Raw genomic sequence first — 14,900 nt, 5'->3', positions numbered from 1 at the left:
ATATACAATAATGCAATATTCTATAATAAAATAATATAATTTTAAAAACATTTAGATGGTGCTTATCATAAGGAGCTATTAGTGTTTACCTTCTAAGTTTACCATTCATCTATTTGGCATGCTTGTATGTATGTATGCATAAATATAGAGAGTGCTGTAATATATGTATACATAATAATATGCCAATTTTCATGTCTCCTTCCCCATCAGAATATGAACTTTGAGGACAGAGACTTTTCCTTTGTATTCTTAGCACTTAACATAAGGTCTATTATATAGTAAGTACTTAATAAATATTTGTAGGTTTATTTATTCATAACTGTGGAGCAGGAAGAGGAGGGAACGATGTTGGACAAGTGCTTTTTCCTTGGTGAGTCAGATTCATCATCTATAAAATGGGAGTAATATTCTTTTTACCTACAAATAGTTTTCTTTCCTTGTCAATTGCATCATATTCTACTACATTAATTCTACTACACATAATTATTATTATCATTACTGGTCAGAGGAATTACGTTTCATGACTATTGACCACATGGCCTCATACAACCCCACATGACCATTGTTTTTTATTGTTATTAATGATAACAGTGCCAATAGTAGTAGTGTTGTTGTTGTTACTGTTCATGATTGTGGTGGTGGTCAGTTAATGAAATTCTATTCCATGGCCACAGAGTGTATCATACCTTAAATCCTACATAAGCACCTCAGATGCAATACATGACGCAGGCACAAATGGGCCAAAGCACAGAAGTAAGATAAATCAGCACAAATCTATCATTGCCATTAAAATAACAACATTTTATTTTATCAAACTGAATGTATATCTTTGCCAGACATTATTACTATCTCTATTTATAAAGAACACAATTTATGTTAAGAAGCCCAAAGAAATGTTTACTGGCCAAAAGACTTGAAGCACTTTTCATAAGTACATTAAAGTTTTGCTAAATGTGCAAGCTTTCAAATTTTAGGTTTAAGAATTTGAACTCATTAATTGAGCTAGTGTCTGACATGTCAGACACTGTTAAGGGCTGTACAAATACCATCTCATTTAATTCTCACAACAACCCTGGGAGGAAGATGCTATTATTATGCCCATTATACAGTTGAGAAAACTGAGGCAGACAGAGGTCAGATAACTTGCCCAGAGTCACACAACTAGTGTCTGAGTTCAGAGGGAAACTTAGGACTTCCTACTCTAGGCTCAAAACTACCCACTGTGCCATGTTAGAGAAACATAAATGTTAACTGTGTTTATATTTGTACACTTAAATATTTCAAAAGCCATCTTTTTTGTCATTTTGTTGGTATGAATACTCCATCCAGCTTAGGAAATAGCAATACCTTATAAATTAGTAGATATTTTTTGAAAATTACTGTGGCTAAAATTCCATCAGCCTATGATTTACTGGGAGATAAAGTTCTCCAAACTAACTTAGGCTATGCCTTGTGAATGGCATATTGACTGAGGATTCTGGGAGGAAGAAGACCTACCCAAGAATCAACAGGTATCTTAATAACATAAATGTTTCACCTGAACTGTCAATTTTCAGCTAATGGAACTATTTATACCTAAGAATTTTTGTTTGCTTATTTTCCTGAGTTGCTTTGTGTTGTTCTTGAATTAACCATGGGGTAAATTAGATTTAAAGGAAACAAAAACAATCTTTTTTTTAATGAATGTTATTTTTGCCTGTTATGTTTTTGCAAGTACAGATGCAGGTGTATGTAAAAAATAGCATTGTTTTATTAGTTGGTAGTTCACCCACCATCCCACTTTTGCCTAGAACGTACAAAGAAGCATGTGCCTATATTATTCTTTCTTGAAGCTTCCATCATTCTCAGGGAGGAAAAAAATTATATAGCATTTCCTGGGATTTGAAGGAGTGAAGTGTTTTTAAAAATATGGAAATTGTAAATTCTGAATGGTATTTTAGAAGTGTAGCTATTCAATATCACAAATGAAGAAATCAAAATCCAGTGAGGCATTGGTTTGCCCAAGGTCACATTGTTGGTGACAAAGGCTAGGAATAGAACATAGACTCCCTGTTTTCCATGTCATTATTCATTCTAATGCACATGTTATTCTTTTGGGAAAACAAAACAAAACACAAAGCTATGGGGAAAAACTGACAGAATTATTCAATTAATGAGTTCAAATACTTAAAGTTTGAAAGCTTGCTCATTTAGCAAAACTTTAATATACTTATAAAAAGTCCTTCAAGTCTTTTGGCCAGTAAACATTTCTTCAGGCTTCTTAAAATTAGTTGTGTTGTTCATACATAGAGATAGTAATAATGTCTGGCAAATATATGTATTCAATTTTATAAGGTATTGTTGTTTTTGTTTTTATTTTAGTGGTAATTATAGATTTGTGCTGATTTAACATACTTTTGTACATTGACCCATAGCTGTAGCATATATCGTCTGAGGTGTTCATGTAGGATTCAAGGTAAAATATACTCTATGGACATGGAGTAGAATTTGATTAACTGTCCACCAACACAATTTGGAGCAATAACAACAATACTACTATTGTTGTTACTGTTACCATTAATAACATTAACAATGGCCTTATGGAGTTATGTGAGGCCATGTGGTCTATAGTCACAAAACAGAATTCCTCTGACTAGTAATGATAATAATAATTATATGTAGTAGAGTATGATGCAATTGACAAGGAAAGCAAATTATTGGTAGGTAAAAAGAATATTGCTCCCATTTTATAGATGATGAAACTGACTCACAAAGGAAAAACAAAACAAAACAAAAACACTTGTCCAATATTGTTAGAAGAACTGGATTTTGATTCTGGATCTTTTGATTCTTTTTACTTTTTAGTATTATATGACTACTTTGTGCCCTAATGGAAATAACCCTCCACTTTTATGGGGATAGGAGGTTTAAAAACAAGACGCAATATTCTAAATTCATATTGGTTAATTGGACAGTGGTGTTGTTGCTGTGTTTGTTTGTTTTCTCCCTTTCTTCTGTAGTGGGGAGAATAGACTTTGGGAAAAGAGATTCCTACCTGTGGGGATTGTTCCTATTTATCCCCACATTGTTGTCACATTCATGGAATTCAAATCACTAAGAGTCTATCATGATTTTCTTTTTTTTTTTTCTTTTATTTGCAGGGCAATGAGAATTAAGTGTCTTGCCCAGGGTCACATAGCTAGTAAGTGTCAAGTGTCTGAGGTCAATTTGAACTCAGGTCCTCCTCAATCCAGGGCCAGTGCTTTAAGCACTGTACCATCTAGCTTCTGTCCTATAATGCTTTTCTAGATTAGAAGTGGTTTAGTTTTTCCAGGAGGCATACATAATATCTTGCTTCCATCTTCTATAGAATTCATCGTTTTTCAAAAGTTTCCTTCATAACAGGAACTTTCATATAGATCAAAATTTTCTGTTTTTTTTTTTTGTTTGCTTGTTTGTTTATTACGTTGCATCTTTTTCAATCCACCTAAGCTCATGTCCATTCCCCTACTCATAGATGTATAATTTTAACCACCTACACCTAAACTTAACTGCACACAAGCATAAGCTTATAAAAATGAACATAACTACCTTCCCTCCTCCTATATTTTTTGTTGTTCTTCCTATGCTATCTCTAATACAGGTCCTTGATAATATTGTTATATAAACAAATACTCCATCCTAAATCCCTTGACTTCTTAGGGTATTAGGTAATAGGAGGAATTGACTAAGCCTACTAAATTTTTGGAGGGGATTAAGGGGCAGAGCCTTTAATCTTGATAAGTGAACTTTGCTCCCTGAGTTCAGAGATTCCTCATTACCCATCCCTGACAGAGTAGGGAGAGAATTTTGGCAGGCTAACCAACCAACAGACAATTGGCAATAGTCCAAGCAGGTTGAGATGAGAGCCTGTACCAGGATAATGGCAGTATCAGAGGAGATATAAAGATGAAATCAATAGGCCTTAGCAACAGATTGGATATGGGAGGTGAGAGATAGTGAGAAGTTGAGAATGATAACTAGATTGTAAGCCTAGAGTACTGGGAGGAGAAGGGAGAGTTTAGTGGGGAAAGATAATGAGTTCAGTTTTAGACATGTTGAGTTTAAGATTTCTATAAGATATCTAGTTCACAATGTCTGATAGATACTTGGAGATGAAAAATTGAAGGTAGGAAAGAGGTTAGGCATGGTAAATAGATTTGACAGTCATCAGCATGGAAACAATCATTAAATCCATGAGAGCTGATCAGATCAAGTTAAATAGTTTAGAGCAAGAAGAAAAGAGGGCCATGGTCAGAGTCCTTTGGGGCACTGATGGTTAGTGGGTATAATCTAGATTAAGATCCAGCAAAGTAGAGTGAAAAGGAGCAGTCAGATATTAGGAGCAAAATGAGGAGAAAATAGTTATCCCCAAACCTAGAGAGAAGTGAGTATTAAGGTAAGAGGGTGATCAACAGTTTCAAAGACTGAAGAGAGATCAAGAAAGATGAAGATTGAGAAATGTCTTTGGAATTGTGAATTAAAAAACCACTTGGATAAGTCTAGAGAGAGAAGTTTTAGTTGAATTATGAGGTCAGAACCTTATTGTAGAGAGATTAGAATAGAGTGAGTGGAAGAGGAATTACTGTAGATAGCCTGCTCAAAGACTTTAGCCACAAAAAAGAAAGACACATGCTGGGAGTTGGAAAGATCTGAGGTTCGAAGTGAGGGTGTTTTGAGGAAACATACACATATTTGTAGGAAGTGGGGAAACAACTAGTAGAAAGGCAGAGAGTGAAGAAAAATGAGAGAATGGGAATGATGGAGGGGGCAGTATATTGGAGGAGATGAGGAGGAGAGCCTACAACAGTTTAGGCTTCCAGGTAACTCATTCAGTTGTGGGATTAGGTTAGTTCTATAATCAGTTTGGGTGTTGAAGATTTCAGCATCAATACCATTTGAGTGTTTCATAAGGAGGAAGGGATGTGCTCAGGAACATCTGATAGGTTTCTTGTCTCTGAGGTCACAGTCATAGAGATGTCAAACAACTAGGAAATTGGAAATGTCTAGTCTAGAAGTTTCCAGATAAACTTTTCCTAGTCCCACTTAAAAGCACTTAGTGTCTTCCCTCTGAGATTTTTGCAAATTATTCTATATTTATCTTGTTTATACACAGGTTTTTGCATTTTGTCTCCCATAAGAGACTATGAACCCACCCCCTTTCTTTGTATTCCCAGAGCTTAGCACAATTCCCAGAATATGGTAGAGTTTTAATAAATGCTAGTTGATTGACTGACTGATGAGAGAAGAGGGGACAAGGCATGATTACTAGACAGGAGATGATATAGCTAAGAAATAGGTAACCTGTTGGATAAAGATGAATCCAAAAAGACTAGAAGGTTTTGCTTTGCCTTTTTATTTCCTTTGTCTTTATTTTTCTCCCCAGATCGAAATATTCCTATAACCTAGCAAAGGAATAATTCAACCTATCATCTATGTCAGTCCTCAAATTCTCAAAACATACTACATCTTCCCAACATGCAATTGTATCTCCTATTTTCCGACCAAATTCCAAATGAATTGGTGGAACCAATTAGTGACCCATATGTGTATCGCAGAACATATGGCTTTGCTGAGTATCTCTTAGCTTCAATTTCCTCTATTAAAATTTGAGTTTTAGATAGGTGAGCACTAAGTTCTTTTTCAGCCCTTAATCCTATGATTCAAATGTCATGGAGAAGGGTAAAGTTGCAAGAAGTCCAGGAAGGTGATGGGATACCTTGCACCTTAGAAAGAACAAACCCATTGCTATTTTTTGCTATCATTTTAGTTGTTAAATTCTTTGGATTCAGGTGGGGAAAAGAAAATAGGCAAGAGCTGGTCTGTAGAAACATTCTCTACCAGTTCAGTGGAATTCAATATGATACTTTTATTGGGGATTGATAGAACACCTAGCCCAGCTCCCAGATAGAGTAAAACAAAACATGACAAAAACCCTCAAACCAACTGTGTATTCATGCATAACTTTTCAGAACATTTTCACTTATATTTTACCATTTAATTGTAATGGTGGGAAATGGGGTACAGGTTTGTTAGGGGTTGGGGTTCTTGGGAATTCCTCTTTAAAGAATTACATCCTCTTGCACACAAAAGTAGTTAGAATAAGGTGGTAGTTTATTTAGGAGGAAGGGAAGGGAAGGGTGCGGGGAGGGAAACCATGAAAGAAATCCTTGGACTTTCATGGGGAGATTGGCATAAAGCACATGGCTCAGAGGTACCAAATCTCCTCGAACAGGAGACTGGAAAGTACTTTTATAGAGGCCTGATGGGGGTGGACCATCTGCCTGTGGAAAGTTCCTTTAGTGAAGGTGGACCATCCCCCACTGGTGGTAGCTGGAGGAATTGGGTGAGGGGTGGCTACAGATCCCTCTTCAGAATGCAAAGGCCGCAGCCACACCCAAACTTATCTCCCCAGGGTAAGGGAGACCAGGAGAAGGTTCCTTGATGTGTCCCAGAGAACTTCTGGGGTGCTCTGCACCCCATGACATAATCCTCACAGCTGATTTTTTAGTAGGCTAGAGAATACTATACCCATTTATAGCTGAGGAAACTGAGTCCCAGGGCAGCTAGTTAGTAGCGACCTGATTCAAAGCCTAGGTCCCCAGATTCCAGATGAGAGCACAGTTATAAATACTTTAACATCATTTTAACAATTATAGATACACTTGCACATGATTTAGTAAAGTAAGCTAAATAGGCAAGGAAGTTTAATGCAGCAAATGATACAGTTCAATGAAAACCCCATTAAAAGCATAATGTCACTTATCTCTATTGATTATCAAAGGTTTTATATAGCTTTCATGAAAAGAGAGATCATCAGAATTTTTTCTCTTGTTGAATAACATCATATACTTTTCCTATTAGCTGTTTTGCATCTCATTATTATCATCACAAATATGCTTCAGCATATGCCATATCAACTTGAGAGTTTCTTCTGGGACCATTGTAAACCTCAAAAGAACAACTGAATTGTCATCACAAAGCACAAGACAGTGTTTACCCAATTAAGGAGGCAAAATTTGAATATGTTTCACCCTTTCTCTTGCTAACACACCAGTAATGAAAGCACAAAAACAAAATGCAGAAATTCTTGGATTCAATTGCTATAAAACCCAACCATTTAATTTTAGAATTTAGCACACTTGGAATTTAGTAAAGATGACTTTTAAATAGCTAATCAGTTTTGGAAAACTCTTATTGTATTTAAAAACAACAAGCAAACAAAACTACCCAACAAGAATTTTCCTTTATCAAATAGCTGAGCCAGTTTTTTGTTTTTGTTTTGTTGTTGTTTTTCCATTGTAGCATACCCCATAGTCTAATTTTAAGTTGTCCCACATTCTGAAGAAGGAAAATGTAAAGAAATTCATAAATGTGATTAAGAAGCAAATATGTATCTTATGAATTAGGCTTTCTTTCAAAGGATCTTCTATTTGAATGGAACTAGTGGTTATCTAGGTTAAACCTGGAAAAGAATTGTCTCTCATTCATTTGACAAGCAGTCATCTAGCTTTTGCTTAAATATTTCCTTTCCACTTAGTTTTAATTTTTCAAATAATTAATATCATTAATGTCTCAGAGGAAAACATAAATATCATGATATAAAAGTTGGCTTGATGTTGGTTTAATCACCACAATTTGGGTTTAATACTGAGACTACGAATTTTTATTTCAGTTCGGTTAATTACCACTTGTCAGGGATTTCCCATGATTCCTTTTTGAGTCTCTTTTAGTGAATTGGAGGAAGAGGGAAATAACTTCTTCAAATGATCCAGACTATCATAGATTGTGGTTATTTCTTCTTTTGACATAGATGCTTATACAGAAGCTCTTCATGAGTTGTTACATTTTTTTTTAATCATTACCTCATGATCAAACTTCTGATGTTGCACCTGTCCACATTTAGTGAGAATGGTTTTCTAAATATCAAAAAATGATCTCTTTGCTAAGCCAGTACTCCAAGGTTTGTAAACATAGTAGGACCTGTTAGAGCTTGTGTTCTGTTGGCAAGCCTTTCAGAAACCAGAGTGAAGCCCAAATCACAATGAAGTTCTACAATGCCACTTTAGCGGAGGGAAGGAGGATATTATAGATAGTAAATTCATCTGATTCTACTAATGTTTAATATTTCGAGTGATCCATGATTTCCTAAACATGGCAAAGAGTTCCTAGCTTTTCTCTGCTTTGTCATCATATGTGACTCTGACATATTTTGGCACAAATCCTCCCTAAGCAGCACAAGGCAATTAGCACTTATTAAAAGGTTATTAAATGCTATACTCTGTGCTTTAAATACTGAGGATCCAAATATAAGCAAAAAAACAAAGATACTCCCTGTCTACAAGATACTTACATTTTAATGGAGGAAGACAACACACAAAAAGGAGCTGAAAAATGGGGGAGATGAAAGTATCCACAGGAGGGCATTGTGGTATATGAAATTCTGGGAAAAAAAATTCCATGTATTAAAAATTAATTTATTCATTAGGCCAGTCAATAATGAATAAATTGATTGTCAGTGATCTGTCTCACCAATCAAAGAAAATAAAGGCAGGGTTCATTTAAATTTTAATTTCCTTTTTTTACAGGAAGAGAAACGTGGTCTGGTCATGAGTTTTAGCAGCCTTGAGAAATCTGGGCAAATAAAACCATTCTTGATCAGGATCTCTGGCTTCATTTCTCCTTCACGAGTCAGGCTTCCCCAAACTCCAGTGAAGGGACCAAGGACACTAGAATCTCTCTTAGCTGAGTGGTCCAGCTCAATTTGGCTTCTTTTGAGTATACAAAAGTCAGGGAGGGTCACATTTGGGTGGGGTGCAGCCCAAACTAGGTAGAAGCAGATGCCTTGGAGGCTCCAAGTAATCACATTACTGGGTCAATGCCCTTCAGAGATTGACTTGTCTTTTCTGGGGACGGGTCTTTACAAAAGTAGGAGGGAAAAGTATGGCTCACAAATTAATAGATGATTATTAATATAAAGCATGATATTAGTTTCCCTCAGAATAGTGTTGAAGTTCACAAACTCAGAAGAGTAGCCAGCAAGGAAATGAAGGATGGCTGGCCTGGAACTCTTCTCAGAATGGAGGAACTCACCAAAGACAGGAGAGAGCCAGCATGGTAAAGGGATACAACAGAATGAGAAGTCTGTATGAAGGGGCATGCCAGTAAATATTTAACAACAGGCTTTCCATTAAAAAATGCACATAGTACATTTTAAAATTTCATCTGCTTTAGTAACATTTCTTTTTCACTTTCTTAAGTCTAGACAATCAGGAAAACAATAAATCAAGCCCTGGTTTGTGATGTTTGACAATTTCTGAGGTATAAATGTCCTCAATCCAAGGTACTGAGGAAGGTTCCACAGTAAGATTGCAGCTGAGTCATGGTTCTGAAGTCCAGAAAATCAGATGCCAAGCTGGGAGGGTAATGAAGGCTGGACCATCTGGCCCTTTCCCCCAAATGGAAACTACATTTAGTGTGCTGTCTATTTAAATTTTTCGAAATAAAATTTTACTAACAGCTTTTATTTTTATATAGTCAAAATGTCTCCCAATATCCTGCCTTCCCTTCCAGAAAGCCATCTGATTTAACAAATGATATATTTTAGAAGAAAATAAAGGGAAAAGAGAATTAAAAAACACTAATTGATACATTTTTTTAAAAAGTCTGAAAATCTATGTAATTTTTCATACTTGCGTACTTCTAATTTCTGCAAAGGAGTGGGGAAGAGGTATATTTTTGTAGCTCTTCTTTGGGGCCACATTTGTTCTTTGTAATTTTATAACATTCATTTTTAATGTTTTCTGGTGTTTTTTTTTCCAATTTCATTCCAATTTCATTGTCGTTTAGTGTGTGTGCGCACGTGTGTGTGTGTGTGTGTGTGTGTGAGAGAGAGAGAGAGAGAGAGAGAGAGAGAGAGAGAGAGAGAGAGAGAGAGTGAGTGAGTTTTTACGGTACTATTTACTTCACTCTGCATCAGTTCATATAAGTCTTTCCTTGCTTCTACTCTTGTTTTGGTAGTATCTCTAAGGTACCAATGTACCCCAGAGGTTGCCAATCTATTCATTAACCATATACAACAAGCCCACCTTTTTTTTTTCCAATCATATGTAATTCTGAAATATTTTTCCACATCTCTTCTCAAATATCATTGGTAACATGACTTATTTGGCATATATGTACTAATTTTTCCTGTTACTCTTTGATTTTCAATGTTTAGTATTTGTGAAGTGTTTGGAATGAATGAATGAATAAAAAAACCCCATTTATTAAGTACTTACTATATGGCAGGAACTGTGCTAAGTCCTGAGTGTACTGGTAAAAGAAAAATGAGGCAATCTCTATCCTTAAGGAAGATACATTATAAAGGAGGACATGGCACCCAATGGTCAGGAAATGGAATTTTGATTTTAAATAATGAGTTGATTCATAGGGCAGCGCTTTCTAGAAGAAATGGATTGATTTGATTGCCATATTCAGAGATAGAGATGGAAATGGGGTTAGTGTGTGTGTGTTTGTGTGTGTGTATGTATGTGTGCATGTCCATTTTTGCCAGCCACAAACATAGAGTCCTGGGCATATAGTAGATACTCATGTAATACCTGGTCAATTGATTGACAATGTATTGAAAAAGGATAATGCACAGAAAAAGGGATTAAAAATTCATAATTGCTTGATCTCTGAGTTTTATTTCTGAATCAGATTCAGTTTGGGTCAGCTCTATAGTCTTTTGGTGCCATTATTGTGATGTGTTAAATTGGTTTTAATAATTCTAATATTATGGGTGTTAGCCATGGTGACCTTGGGCTCAGGACTGAAGGTAGGGCGGTACAGCAGCCTACCATCTTAGTATGTAAACCCTGAGAATACAGAATGCCTGTGACATAAGAAAGACTTGGAACTGGGACTGTGCACTATAGAAACCAAGCTAAACTATAAATCTATTCCCCTTCCCCTCCTCAGAGCTTGAAGTGGTACAGGGAGTAGAAGGATTATGCCTGCTGCCTATTGGGGGAATAAATTTGTATATCCATTATTATACCTTCTTTATAGGAAAAAATTTTGTGAAGATGATTCCATTCACCATTAATACATGGAATGTACTAATGCATGCTTATGGACAACATAATATCCAGTAGACCTGAAAGAACAGCTCTTGTTGTGAGACAATTTAGCAGGTTTCACATCCAAATAGTGAAACTAGGATGAAAAATGAAAGAAGGCCAGTTTACCAAAGTCAAAGCTGGATACAGCTTTGAGGTTATATTGTCAGACCTTCATTTTCAAAAGATCAATTTGACAGTGGATTGGAAGATACAATGGGAAGAAGTTTGAGGCGGGGGTACAAACCAGAAGGCTATTGCAATTGTCCAGGTTTAATAAAACACTGAATCTGAAGTAGGGTGATGGTGATGTCAGAGGAGTGAACAGGAAATATCTGAGAGATGTTACAAAGATAGGAAAGATATGACTTGACCACTGCTTTGTATATGGGGGGAGAAAGAATGATAATTTGAGTAAAACACCTATGTTGCAAACCTGGGTTACTGTAATGGTGGTACCAAACACATTAATAAGAAAGTTAGGAAGAAGGGAAAAAAGATAATGAGTTCAATATGTATGAGTTAGGAAGGGATGGATGGTGGAACATAGCTAATCTTGGAAGGAGAAATCCTAGTGTAGCAATTCTCTCTACCAATGTAGTTGGTAACATATCCATTTACAATTGAAGAGTTGCTTAGGATACTGAGAATTTAAATGACTTGTCCATGGTCATGCAGCTAGTGTGTATCAGAGTCATGACAAAACCACCTTTCTCACTCTAAGGCTGACCATCCCTCTATTATAGAACAAAGCTTCTTGATAATAAGGGTTGGATAAAGATATAAACATGAAAATGTCCTAATAAAAACCTTCATGGATGGTTATGTCCTTAATTTCATACCTTATCTCAGTGATGGAGTACTTTTGATATTTGAAATCATGTCATTTGATTCAAAGCCTGAACAAACTACTTAGTCAGTTGCTTAGGAGATGATTAAAATTCCCATTACATGATCATTTAGACAGAAAAAACCTCCCTTCATGTGGCTGTTAAAATGTGTTCTCCATTTTCACTTATGTCAGGAGGTTGAAGTAAAATCAGGGAGTTGGTTTGTATATGCGATTGTTGGGTATAGGGAGATTCTAAATAGTGATGCTTAAATTAATCTTGCAGCAGAAAAAATAAATTATAGGAATAGAATTTCAACATTTCTATTTGCTTTATACTGAGAAGAATAGAAAAAATATCTAAAGGATAATTAACCTTTGTTGATTAATAGCAGAAAATCTGATGGCAGTTTATAATAGGCCAAGAAAAATATATTTCACTACTAATCTTTTTACCTGGGATACTCCTTTGATTATATGGATCATAATTATGGGAGTAAATCAGCAAGAGAAGCAGTCATTGATTATCACAATGTAAATCCTAGAAGCATTCATAAGCAAAACAATTAGATTGACACAATTGGTAGTAGATAAGATCATGGAGAATATGAGGGTGTCACAAGCCTGCTAGAAGCTCAAATATCCTAATTAAAAAAAAAATAAAGAGGTTACCAATGATCCCTTAATGGCCAAAGCTAATGGTCTTTTCTTTATCCCTCTCCCTTTCTGCAGCATTTGTCACTATTGGCTCCATTTTCTTCTGAATACTCTTTCCTCCTTGGGTTTTTATGACTGCTCTCACTTGGTTCTCTTCCTACCTGTCTGACCTGAGACTTCTTAGTCTCTATTGTTATTCAGCCATGTTATAACCAGTAACTATGGGTATCCTTCATGTCTCTGTCCAGTGATCTCATCTCTTCTCTCAATATTATCCTTTAATAAACTCATCAGCTCCCTGCAGTTTATTATCATCTCTATGCAGATGATGTCTATATATATATATATATATATATATATATATATATATATATATATATATATATATATATATATATATATGTTTATCCTTAGTCTCACTCTTGATTTCCAGTCCCCCATCATCCTTTTGAACATTTTGAACAGGGTATCTGGTAGGCATCCAAAATAGAACTCATTGATCCCTCACACTTCTTACTTCAATCAGTTTTCAAATCTAATCATCCTTCACAACATTTGTGTAAATATCCCCTTCTCTTAACTCACACTCATATTACCTTATTTCAGAATCTCATCACCCCTTGATTGGATTATTGCCGTAGTCTTCTGAATGGTCTCCCTGCATTTACTCTCCTCATTCTAATTCATTCTGCCAAAGTAATTTTCCTAAAATATTGGTTTGTCCAGGTAAACCTGCTTCTTCCCCTGCCAAAAGAAAAGAAAACAAACAAAATACCCATACCGAAGAGATTCCAGTGTCTACCAATTATGTTCATGATCAATATAAAGTCCTTTCAAATTTAAAGCTCTTTTCTATATGTCCCTTTTGTACCTTTCTAGTCTTCTTTAGATTTTGCTTTCTTTCAAATACTTTATGATCCAGCCATATCTATCTACTTGCTGTTCTCTATGCTACTGTACTGGCTATCCCCTCATACCTGGGATATTCTGCCTCTTTCATGTCTGCCTTTTAGAACAGCTGTTTTCCTTCAAGACAGCTCAAATTCTATCTTTTCCACTAGGAATTTTCCTTTTCCTCCCAGAAGTTATAACTTTTCCTCTCCTCCTGAGCTTACCCCTCCCTCCACCTACTCTGAATTTATCTTGTATTTACCAAATTATTTACATATTAGCTGCTTGACTAGAATATAATGCCTTTGATGTAAGGGACTGTTTTTGCCTCTTTTTTTGTATTACCTGTACTTAGCATAGTTCCTGATACATAGGAAGTACATAATCAATATATGTTGATTGATTAGTTGATTGTAAGTGATGCTGATGAGCTTGAGTCCTATTCCTGGCAAAATTCTAAACCACATTATTATGAAAAGGATACCTTGCTAACATTTAAAAAGGGAAGCAGTGATCAGCCTCAAGAGTCATCATGATTGTATCAAGACTAAATGCACATTCATTTTGGCAGTTAAAAAACTAATACCAAATGAAATTATCAATAATTGCTCAAGAGAGTGGCATTAAGCATGCCATCAGAGACATAACTGAATGGGGGAAAGATGGTCCAGTCATGGGCCAAGAGCAAAGAAGGATAAATGGCCTAACTGAATGTTTCATTGCCATCTCTGAAATGTTCAAAGAACCTGCAGAAGGGCCCCTAGAACACTGGATAGGATTCCTGTGGAAGATATATGAGAAGGCAGGGATAAGAGTCCCACAAGATAAGAAGGTATGGATATTTTCTAATCTGTATGCCTGAAGTTAATACCCTCATCAAAGAGGTCATAGATACTTTAAAGCAGCAGTACTCAAATTATGGGCTGGGAATCTTGGAGTCCATGAGGTCATGACTATTTTCAAAATCATACTAAGATACTGAAATTTCTAATATGGTAGCTATCAAGAGATAAAATTGTTATAAACAAAAGCTTTTTGGATTCCTCAATAATTTTCAAGAGTTTAAAGGCTTCCTAATACCAAAAAATTTGAGAACTGCTATATTAAAATATCAAAACCAAACTAGACTATTAGATTGCAGCAATATGCAGGTACAAAATACATAGTGATCAGCAAAACATTTTACAAAAATCATACTATGTTTGCATGCTATATAGAGAGATTGTGGTTAGATGATTATAGAGTTCGGTGAGCTCCAGACTAGCTGAGTCATTATAACTTAAATGTCACCTTGGAGGGAGGCCTTGAGAGGATGGCTTCAGGAATCTGTTCTTGTTCCTTTCATGCTCAGCATGTGTATCAAGGACTTGGATGACGGCAAAGATGACGTGCTTCTCAAATTT

General features: G+C 35.7%; 1 protein-coding gene across 1 annotated transcript in view; it reads left to right on the top strand.

The window, feature by feature from the left end:
• The window catches only part of THSD7B (thrombospondin type 1 domain containing 7B), a 1,126,956-nt gene that overhangs the window by 401,409 nt on the left and 710,647 nt on the right, over positions 1-14,900 (top strand). The gene's annotated exons all lie outside the window — the stretch shown is intronic.

The sequence above is a fragment of the Dromiciops gliroides genome, chromosome 3 (assembly GCF_019393635.1).
Source record: "Dromiciops gliroides isolate mDroGli1 chromosome 3, mDroGli1.pri, whole genome shotgun sequence".
NCBI lineage: Eukaryota > Metazoa > Chordata > Mammalia > Microbiotheria > Microbiotheriidae > Dromiciops > Dromiciops gliroides.
Note: the sequence above shows the minus strand (reverse complement) of the source record. Positions and strands in the feature narration are given on the sequence as shown.